Raw genomic sequence first — 11,306 nt, forward strand, 5'->3', positions numbered from 1 at the left:
TAGGTTTTGTAAAAAAAAATAAAACCTAACTTTTACATTTTCTTTTCATATATCAACTTTTAAATCTTTTATTTTAATACATTAAAAATTGAAATTATGCATTTCCTCACCTGAACCAGAGAAAGGAAAAAATCAGTTAAGTTCACCGCAATTTTTAATGTTAAGGCGTGACTTAATAAATGATGGATGGGATGATTGTCTGCTGTACCCATTGAGTTTAAATATAAGGCTTGTTGGGTGTATCATATGGCAGATGTGGTGCCTCAGGACATTCTAAAATGCAATAATATATGAAGTAAAAAATCATTTCTAAATTTTTTTCTTGAAGGTAGAATCCATAGGTATTTACGTTTTTGTGCAGCCGGACTTTTCTGTCAATTATTGGCGGGTTCACTGCTGGAATTATGGGGTCGAGGGTTCACATGCTTGACTGGATTTATTTTTTATTTACTAATAATGGCAATTACTTCAGTTGGGCTACTAGCGTAGGCAAGGTTTACAGTTCATTCATACTTTGGAAAAATTATTAGGTACTTCCGGAATATCATAAATACGTACTCCCTCTTCTCACATGAATGGTGGGTCCTACCATGAATTCCCACCATAAATTTAATTAGTGGAACTCACCATTCATGTGAGAGGAAGAAGTACACATTTATGGTACTCTAAGAGTACACAATAATTTCCCCATACTTTGATAGCTGGAACCGGGTTTTACTTGATGGCCTTTTGGGCGGGCTTATGGTATGGCTCTTTATTATTAGTTCTTGTCCATAATTTCAATTTTTAATGCGTGAAAAGAATATGTAAAAGTTAGGTTTTAATTTTTACAAAACCTAGCTTTTAAATCTTCTTTTCTCTTGATTTGTTTTTTTTTATTTTTTTTTATTTATTTATTTTTTTATGTTTTGAAAATAGAGAGACATAAAAGGGTAACAAAAATACAAATTTACTCATGTTTTTAACAAATGTGGATAATGGGAGGCCTACCCATTTCGTTTTCAACAAAAAAAATATGACATTATTGTATAATTTTCTAATCATGACAGTTATAGGACTATGCAAGTCTCGAATAGTGCCGACCCAACCGACTGGCGTCGACAATTTTGTCCTGACATTGGCACCAACTGACTAAGCTGATGCTGGTAAGCGGAAGGCAAAGCCCATTCTGATGCCAGTGTGGTGCTGACATCGGACCAGTGATCCTTCACCGATGAACACCCGAATCGAACCGATGAGGAATAAAAGATTTGGTTTTTATTTTTTAAAATGAAACGCATCATTTCACTTAAAGGTTCAAATTATATATATAAAAAAAAAAAAAAAAAAAAAAAAAAAAAAAAAACCACACACACACACAAAACACAAAACAGCGTCATTTTAAGCTAGGTTTTGTAGAATATAAATATGTTCTTTTCTCTCCAAACACCCTAACTCTCTTATACGGTCAGGCCTCAATCTCTCTCTTAGCTCGCCGCTCTCGGAACGACTGGCTCTTTGCCTCATCAGTCACTATAGCTCCTACAAACTCTCTCTCTCTCTCTCTCTCTCTCTCTCTCTCTCTCTCTCTCTCTCTCTCTCTCTCTCTCTCTCCAAACAATGAGTCTAGTAGTCTTCTAAAACTTTTTTTTTTTTCAGCCTTTTGATTTTTTAGGTAGATTGAGTTGAGAGAGTTCTCACTCTTCTTCAATCCTTCACCAAGAGGTAATCACTGAGCACTAATCACTCTCTCTCTCTCTCTCTGAAAAGTACTCATTTTTTTTCCTGTATTTTAATTTTTTAGGGAGATTGAGACTGAGGGAGTTCTCACTCTTCTTCAATCCTTCTCCGAGAGGTAATCTCTAATCACTCATTATTCATAATTGTTAGTTTAATATTTGGCTGATTGTGAAAAAATAAATTTGATCTTGAGAAGAAATTGATTGACTATTATTATTGTTTTTAGATGGGTGTAGATGCTCCACCTGGATTTGGTGCACCTAAAGACCCCCCCCTTCTCCTGGTGGTGCTAACTCACCTGAACCTGTAGCACCTATTGGACTTGGTGCATCACTTCCCCTACTACCACCTAAATAGGGTGGTAAGGACTCATCTATAGTATAGAAGCATTTCACTAAGTTACCCGGTGGTGATCCTGAGAAACCAAAGTCACAATGCAATTATTGTAAAAATCAATATAATTGTCACGGTAAGAAAAATGATACTTTAGGAATGTTGCACCATATGGATGTTTGTAAGAAGTGGCCTTTTCCCTGTGATGATAAGTAAAAAACTTTGTCTTTCCAAGCTAAGAAGGAAGGGGAAAGTGGTTCAAACGTGCTAGTGGTTGCAAACTATAGTGAAGAGAGGATAAGAATAGTGTTGGCAAGGATGATCATCAGTGATGAACTACATTTTAAATTTGTGGAGCGTTAAGGCTTTCAAGAATTTATGGAAATAGTTGAGCCTAGATTTCCTATTCCCTATCCCACTACTATTACAAGGGCTTGTATGAAAATTTATTTTAGTGAGGTGGATATTTTGAGAAGGGCTTTTGTTGGGCAATGATTTTGTGTGACAACGAATACTTGGACCTTCATACAAAACTTGAACTACATGGTAGTCACCGCACACTTCATTGAAAGTGATTGGACTTATCAAAAGAAAATCTTGAACTTTTGCCCTATAGTTAATCACAAAGGGGACACCATAGGTAGGATGGTTGAGTCATGTTTGTTGAAGTGGGGTATAGACCATTTGTTTACAATTACTGCGGACAATGTTAGTTCTAATGATGTGACAATTGATTATGTAAAGAAGAAACAAAAGAAATAGATAATAGCATATGAGTTCATCCATATGCGTTGCTGTGCATATATCTTGAATTTAATAGTGCAAAGTGGGTTGAAGTCCATTCATGAATCAATTGCCAAGGTTTTCGGAATGTGGTGCAATACATGAGAGCCTCCCTTGCAATGTTTAAGAAGTCTCAAGAATGTGTTGATAAGGAGAAAATTGAAGCAAAATGTTTGTTGTCCCTTAACCCTTGATGTGCCAACAAGATGGAATTCGACTTATCTCATGTTAGATTGTGCTTTGAAATTTGTGAGAGCATTTGATAGGTTGGAAGAGGATGATGGGCATTACAAACTTTATTTTTATGAAGCGAATGGAAATGGAAAAAAGCCCATTGGTCCACCTAGCTATCTTGATTGAGAAAATGTCAAGACCTTTGTGAAATTTCTTAGCATATTTTATGAAATGACACTAAATTCTCTAGGTCCTTATTTATCACTTCCAATACATACTTTCATAAACTAATTAGCATTGAAGTTCACGTGATAAATGGACAAGTTTTCTAGGCTTGGGCGAAGTGTTTTTGTCCATTTATGTTCATGTTCATGTCATAAATGGACATGTTTAAGTGTACTCATGTCTTGAATAGGTTGTGTACATTGGGCTTGAAAACCCAATTTTTAGATTAAAATAAATAAAAAAATAGTTTTTTTTTTTAAACTGATTAAACCAACCACAAAAAACCGCATCACTATAGGTCGAAAAACTGACCTTAGGCGGTGTGCATCGGTTTCAATTATGAAAAAACCGATCTCTATTAGTTCGGTGATAAATTTAGAAAAAAACTGATGTAGCTGAACTGCACGCACCCCTAGAGAGTTATGCTCTCCCCTTTGTTTTTTTCCAACAATTCTCTTGCATTTCAAAAGGGAATATTCCATTCATGGATGGGAATCTTCCCTTTCTCCTCTTGGGGTTGTCGATGAAATCCATCTTCTGCACACATAAGGCATGAAATAATTAAATAAAGGCATTTACTGGCTAACTGCTTTGCCTCACCCAAAATAGAAATTTATTCGAACAATATTTAGGTAGGGTTGGCATTTTCACTTATTGTTGATGAGCTCCTATAATTGAAGTCATGGCGTATTAATTAAAACCGATGCTTCGAATGAGCCGACAGCAAGGTTCAGTGGAACTGAAATAATTATGGAAAAGCTTGTCAAAATATAGTTTTTTTTTACAATGATTAGCATATTTATTCATGGTCACATGGTTACTTTGATACGATACCTATAAAATATAATAGAGTGCATGAGTGATAATAATTATTTATTGAACTAACAATGTGAACCATGATGATCTAAATGACAAAAAAAATAATGACAACAACTATTTTTATATAATTATTATAGTTTGTGGGTTGTCACGTAATAGCAGGTAGAAAAAGCCTATAAGAAATAAGCAAATTTGCAAGATTGGATATCATATCATTAACAAGAACTGTTTAGTTATTTTTAAGTATATAGTTACTACTTAATACTTATTAGCGTACTAACGTAATAGATTAAATTCTGGCATTAGTTGAATGCCTTCTTTTAACCTCCAAAGAAAAAGAAAAAGAAAAAATGAAAGCCATAATAAGAATCACATAAACCACCATATATCTTTGGTGCGATAATCACTCTATAAGTATAAGTACTTGTAGGGTATGGAGGGAAAGGCTGAGATTCAAATCTCCATTAGAAAATTTCACACATATATATACTTAGATTAGACTAGAGTAGAATAGGTCAAAAAAAAAAAATCACAAAAGAAAACATTGAAAAAGGAAAAGAAATAAAGAATAAAGCCCTATACGAAAAGAACAACAAAGCAGATAAGAATCCAAGAAACTGTATGCTTTCCAACTTAATTTCCCTCATTAAATAATTCCAAAAATTATACATGCACCAGCAAAAACTCATAGGATTCTAGAACAGATGAAAGATGGATCAAAAGTTTTATAGTTGTATACACGTATTGAATGCAAATCTTCTTTCACACTTTTTGTGTTAACATAACACCCTCCACTAATCATGCATCATGTACATATCTCCAAAAGAAGAAAGAAAGATGGGGTCATATTAATTGATTAGTACGTTGTATGATTTAAATTACAAGCAGGTTTTGGAGATGTTTGGTATAAGATATCATGGTCCCAGACTCCCAGTGGTTCAAAAACTTAGAGTTGTAGCTAGCTAGGAAGTGGGAAATCCAATCAGCAAAGCTAGGAGGTGCAGAAGTAAGGTGGGGAGTCCTGGTTTAAGTTAGGTTAAAAAGGCAAAGCTGAAAGCTGAAATGTTGGAGTTGAGTGACCCAATCGAGATCGCTGATGGGTCCTCACTCCTCACTAGGCCTCAGCTGATGAGTTATATGTGTAGATTGTAGAGTGGGGGGGGACCAGCCTTGAATCTTGAGCCTTGAGAGGCGAGTCTTAACCTTCACTTCTCCTAATAAGTCTTAACTTTGAACGTCCCACACTTCTTTAATTTGTTGGGTTGTGCTTTGTGACTCCTCACTTCATCATAAAGCAAAAAACCTCCCGCTATTATTTATTATATATTATGTTCAAGCTTCCAAAAAGGTCTCACTACCGCTTTCACTTTTGCTACTTCCACCCCGACTCCATTCCAACTTTCCACGCATTTAAAATAAAAGGTCTTTTTTATTATTATTAATTTTTTTTATATAAGACTTTATGATATATATTAAGAGAACGACACCAATCGATTTTTAGTATAAATGGAGATTGAATTCTAGATCTCTTATTTAATTATTAAAAATTTTACAAGTTAAGTAAATTAGAATTTACATGTTTTTTTATATTATATAATTAAGTATACTAAACATGCACTAAACATTTCCAATATTATACTTGTACAAAAATGCTCCAATTTAATTGAACTTCAATGCTTTTATAATGAGCATAATTGTTTATTTTGTTAAGATGATTCACTATATATAACAATTAAATACCATCGCGCACCCAGTGGTCACTTTATAAGTATAAATGCTTATGGGGTGTGGGAGGTAAGGGCTGAGGTTCAAGTCTCTAAGAGAGAGTTTCACACACATATATACTTAGATTATGTTAGAGTAGAAATTCTATCTTGTATAAAAAAAAACAATTAAATTATCCAAATTAATATTTTTAGTTCCTTGTTAATTATTATTTATATTAAACATCAACCTTTTCATGTTTTTGTTATAATCTTGAAATTTTTTTCATCTATTAATATTTTTGTATAATTTGAATTATTTGATTTTAATTCCATATATAATCTATATACTTTTTTTTATACTTGATTTAAAACAAATAAAATAAAATCATTTGAAATGATAATTACACAAGACAATAAATACTTTTTTTTTTTTGGACTAAGTAAGTGAATGAAAGAATATACTAAGCATTATTCCATTCATTAACTTGTTATAATTTTTTCCTTAAAAACACAACTAAATTTGAAGAAAAATATATACTAAATTCATTAATCTCTTAATTAGTTGAATTTTTATAATATCTTTAATCTTATAAAATTACATTAAGATAATATAAGCATGTTACTAAATTGAAAATTTTTATTCAAATTCGTAATATATGCATGCAATACATTTGTTTATGGTTTTTTCATTTCTGTTTTTTATGTTGTATATTTATAATTTCCTTTTTTTTTTTTTTAATCTTGAGCTGAATGAAACGTGCAATTATTCCATACTATATATATATATATATATATTTATATTTAATCCCCTACATTACCAACTATGGTCTTGTACATATGTGTATATTTGGATAAACTTATATTATTAATTAGTGTTGTTTATTTTGCAACCAATTATATCATTAATTTATTTAATTTATTTTGCAAAAATATAATTATAACTTGAAATGGATTAACGCTTTTTAAATACTGTATATTCTGTTTTAAGAAGAAGATAAACTTAATCAAATGAACATGAATAAGCAAGAAGAAAATTACTATATGAGAGATCGCTATAACCAACTATGATTAGAAATTTATAAAATTCAGGAAATTTTTTTATAAAAACTCATCGAGCAAGAGAATGTGAAGCTACATGTTCCCTCTTGAATACAAATTCTCTATTCCATTTTTTGTAATCTCCAATCATATTATGTCATGTCTTTAATTTTTTTTTCCATTTTAAAATTTGGTTAATTTATAATGAAAGTAAAATAAATATATGACAAGTTGTAATTGATGGAGTATAAAATGGAACACAAAAAATGGTACATAGAATTTATATTTTTTGCCTTCCAAGTAGTACAAAAAATAGGAAACTTTTTTTTTCAAATAAAAATGATTGAAATGCCTTATTTCCAATAAAAATTATTGAAATACCTTAATTGAACATAACCAATTAAACATTGCAATGTTCAGTATCTAAGAAACTGATGTCTGGAAGAATATGGAGTTGTTTTTGTTGGCACTCAAAATATAATAAGTCAATTAAAAAAATGTTTAAAAGATAGTTTTTGCACTTTGTGTACACTCAAAATGTTCAATCAATTTTTTTTTTTTTTAATTACACAAACTTTTCTTTAACATTATCAAAGTGACACTTACGTACTTTTTTTTTAATAATGTAAATCAAAATTTTTTTACTGAAACGACAAAAACTGAACAAATTACACTAAATTTCTAACTAACTCATGCTCAATTACGACTACATCAAAAAAAACGTGAGAGCAGTCTAAAACAAAAGAACCAGCCAGCTTGTTGGACAAAGACCTGCCAATACCCTCCATCACTCTAACATAATATTTAACTTTTAGGAAACAAGATTACTATTTTGTACACCTCAAGAAAGAGTGTAAAAATGGAATATTTTAGATGAAATGAAGAAATCAATCTGTTAATAGGTTTAGTTTACTTTTTGTATTTTTTTAACTAAAACTTCATTTTATTTTAATAAGAGATTGTTATATCATCCACTAACTAAATAAAATATGAAAATTAAAATTTACTACTAATTATCATTATATATTTAAAATAAGAAAATATATCCAATTAAAAAGTACCAAAAATAAGCTAGACCTTTTGTTAATAGTCTATAAAATCTCCAGAAAAATGATTGATCGGATAAATGAAAAACCACAAAATTAAGAATTGTATTTTCATATTTTATTGTTGAGTATTATACTATTATCCCCCAACATAATTGGAAACTGGAGTGGGAGAAGATAATATATACTAGTTGAGAGTGGTGGTTGTCCAAAAAAAAAGGGAAAAAAGAAAAAAGAATAAAAAAAATGAAGTCGTATTATCCGATTGGAGGCTTTTGCACGCCATTCAACACGATTCAAAAGACGACCCACAAACACAATATCCTCTACTGTGATGTGAATATGTGACATAGAGCCATCATCCCCTGCTCCATGTAACACCACCCAACACACCCCATGCTCCCCCTTTACTTGTCCACGGACGGTCATGATTGCTTCAATCGTTGGCCCCACGTTAGCTATTTTTTTCCAATTCATTACGCAGAAGATATTATCAACGTATAATTTTAGTCATTTGATCGTAGTGACTTATTTAACTCATTTAAATGTTACATAGAAAAATTTGAAGGCAACAACCTTTTATGCCACAATTTTGTTATAATTCATTAATTTTGATGTGGCATACAATAAGCGATGAGTTCGCGTGTAAGTGACAAACAATAATCACAATCTACCATATAAGATAATTATGAAAAATAATATGGAGTAATTTAGAATAATGCTAGAGATATAAATTATTTTACAAAAAATCTTGTAAACTGCTGATGTGGTAAACAATTATTGGTAAATGAAAAAGTGATATTAATTGTGAACTTAGATAAAAATGAATAAAAGATTGATCATATCAATATTTTGTAAAATAATTTGTTACGGTAACTTTAGTAGTTAGTTTATCCCTAAAATAACTTTCTAAATTGCAAGTTGCGACATAGTGGATTGTTTGAGATCAATTCAAACGTTTTGGATCTGCGCTTTGTCCAAACTTTTTAAACTACAGGTAAATACAAAGTTATTCCTGTTTCTTACAATGGCACGAGCTGTCAGTGCTCTAAAAGTTTTACTCCTTGCAAAATGATAAGGATCTCAATAAATCATATGTGTTTGGAAATTGGAATTGTTTCTTATTTACCAGAAAATATTTTGCACACCCAATACATTATGCATAATGTAATGAATAATTTCACTGTATTTTTATATAATTTCTATATATTAAGAAGATTCAGAAAGTTAGTTATGACTTAAGAAAAAGTCAAAAATACTCCTAATATAATTAGTAATCTTTATTCATAAAAAATAAAAAATAGGGTTAAAATTGTAATTCAACAAAATTCAAAAAAAAAAAAAACACCAGATAAAATTTTTTCCTAAAAATTAGCACACTCTTTATTTGAATATATCTCAATCGCGTGTGATGAGGCTAGTTATTTTTAATCTTTTGCACATTATAAAAACATTAAAATGATTTTGCTTTAAAATAAATATTTGTTTTGATTATATGGCCAAAAAATTATACTTCAATTATGGATTTCAGTCTTAAAAAATTAATTGTGAATTTTAAAACTAGTACTACTAAATCCAACAGTTTACTCATTTTTAAATCCTAAATTTTAGTTTTTTAAAAGTTTATTTTTGTGTAACCTTACTAATAATAGATAAGGTCTTTTATGGTTGATTTATTATTATTTTTTTTTTAAATTTATGAACATATTAATTTGATGATAAAGAAAAATCATACAACATTCTTAATTTTTTTTTTTTTTTTTGAAAAAGAAGTTATTGCCTACAAAATTTCTAATACTAAAAAAATAATAATTTAATTATTTTGCTGAAGATAATTTGATAATGGGTTACCTAAAACAATTTATCTACACTGTTAAGAAGCTACTATTCAGTTAGGAAATTTCACTCCTCAACCTGATATGTCCGGTTTATTAACTATTAATCTTGGATAAAAATTAGTAATATTTATTAGGAGTTTCAAAAAAAAAAAAAAAGTAATAATATTTATTAGGACCCAGTCACAGCTTTACAAGGACAAGAGACAAGACATATACATATATCTGTGAGTTGATGGCGCATCATATCTAGACTCTAGTAGTGGTGCGGTGCAGGGAATATATTCCATAAAAAAAGGCATCAAAAGCGAATAATCGAGAGTAAAATAAAAGCGATTCCGACATAGATGCTTCGAATAATCTGGGTAAAATGAAAGGGTTTTCTTAACCGGATTAGGATCCGGTGCAATACCTAGGGTATTGCACCGGGTGCAATTCACCTCCCCCACTCTCACAATTTTTTTTACATTTTACTTTTTAAATTTTTACTTTTTACTTTTGTTAACTTTTTTTTTTAATTTTTTTTAATCAATGGTTGAGATTGAAAGTTGCTTTTTGCAACTATCAATCTCAACCATTGATAGCAATTGCACCCGGTGCAATACCCTAGGTATTGCACCAGATCCAAATCCTTCTTAACCAATTCCTCGGTCCCACATCTCGCATCTAGATATGATAATCACCACTCACCAACCGTACGATCCTTTCAAATCTCACATAATAAACCTCAATCCAACGGCCACTATCATAAATCGAAAACTCACATTTTTAGGCAAAAATTCCTTCTTGTCCTTACATTTTGACTTTATTTTAATTTTGATCCTCAAGTTTTCGTGCATTTTATTTAAATCTTATCATTTTAGTCATAACCGTCATTTCACTTTAGAAAAAGACTATTTTTTTTTTAATAAAGGAAGAGATTAATTTTAAATAGAAAAGTTAATGAATGTTATAAAAAAATTGATTTATGAAATATTTTTAAAAACATTTTATAAAAAAAAACTAATGTTTTTGACCATTTTTTATATTTTCAATAAAAATGATATCAAAACTTTCTTAAAATGATCTATTAACAATTGATTTAAGGTTATCCGTTAACTGTCCCATTTTTTAATTAGCAATTTGTGTTTTAAAATATTTTTAAATTTAAATTTTATTTTATGTATGATGAAATTTTAACTTATCATCAGGTTAAAACACCAATCAATTTTTGATAATTGATACATCAATTGATTTTTGATGTAAGTGAGATTTGAACTTCGATGATAAAAGTTTTTACTAATTAAGTTATTTGGAACACACAAAAAAATTTATTTAAAAGTTTGGAGTTTAATGTGTCCCAATAATAAGATTTTTATTTATTTTTTAACCTTCTCTTTCAATATAGAAGGATCGAAACAAAAATGATGAAAACTTGAATACTAAGAGCCAATTTAAATATCGTTTATTTTATTAAAAATTAAAAATTAAAAACATTGTAATAAGATAATTTTAAAATATAAATAGTAAAAAGATACGGTAGCAAATAATCCGCTGTAGGTTTTCATATGATATGGCTGAAACTGCTATAGTGCCGTGGAAACTAATTTTAAAATCCAAAACGCTGCAAACGGCAAACGCACGCTAAA

This window comes from Quercus lobata, chromosome 5 (assembly GCF_001633185.2).
Source record: "Quercus lobata isolate SW786 chromosome 5, ValleyOak3.0 Primary Assembly, whole genome shotgun sequence".
In the NCBI taxonomy this organism is placed as follows: Eukaryota; Viridiplantae; Streptophyta; class Magnoliopsida; order Fagales; family Fagaceae; genus Quercus; species Quercus lobata.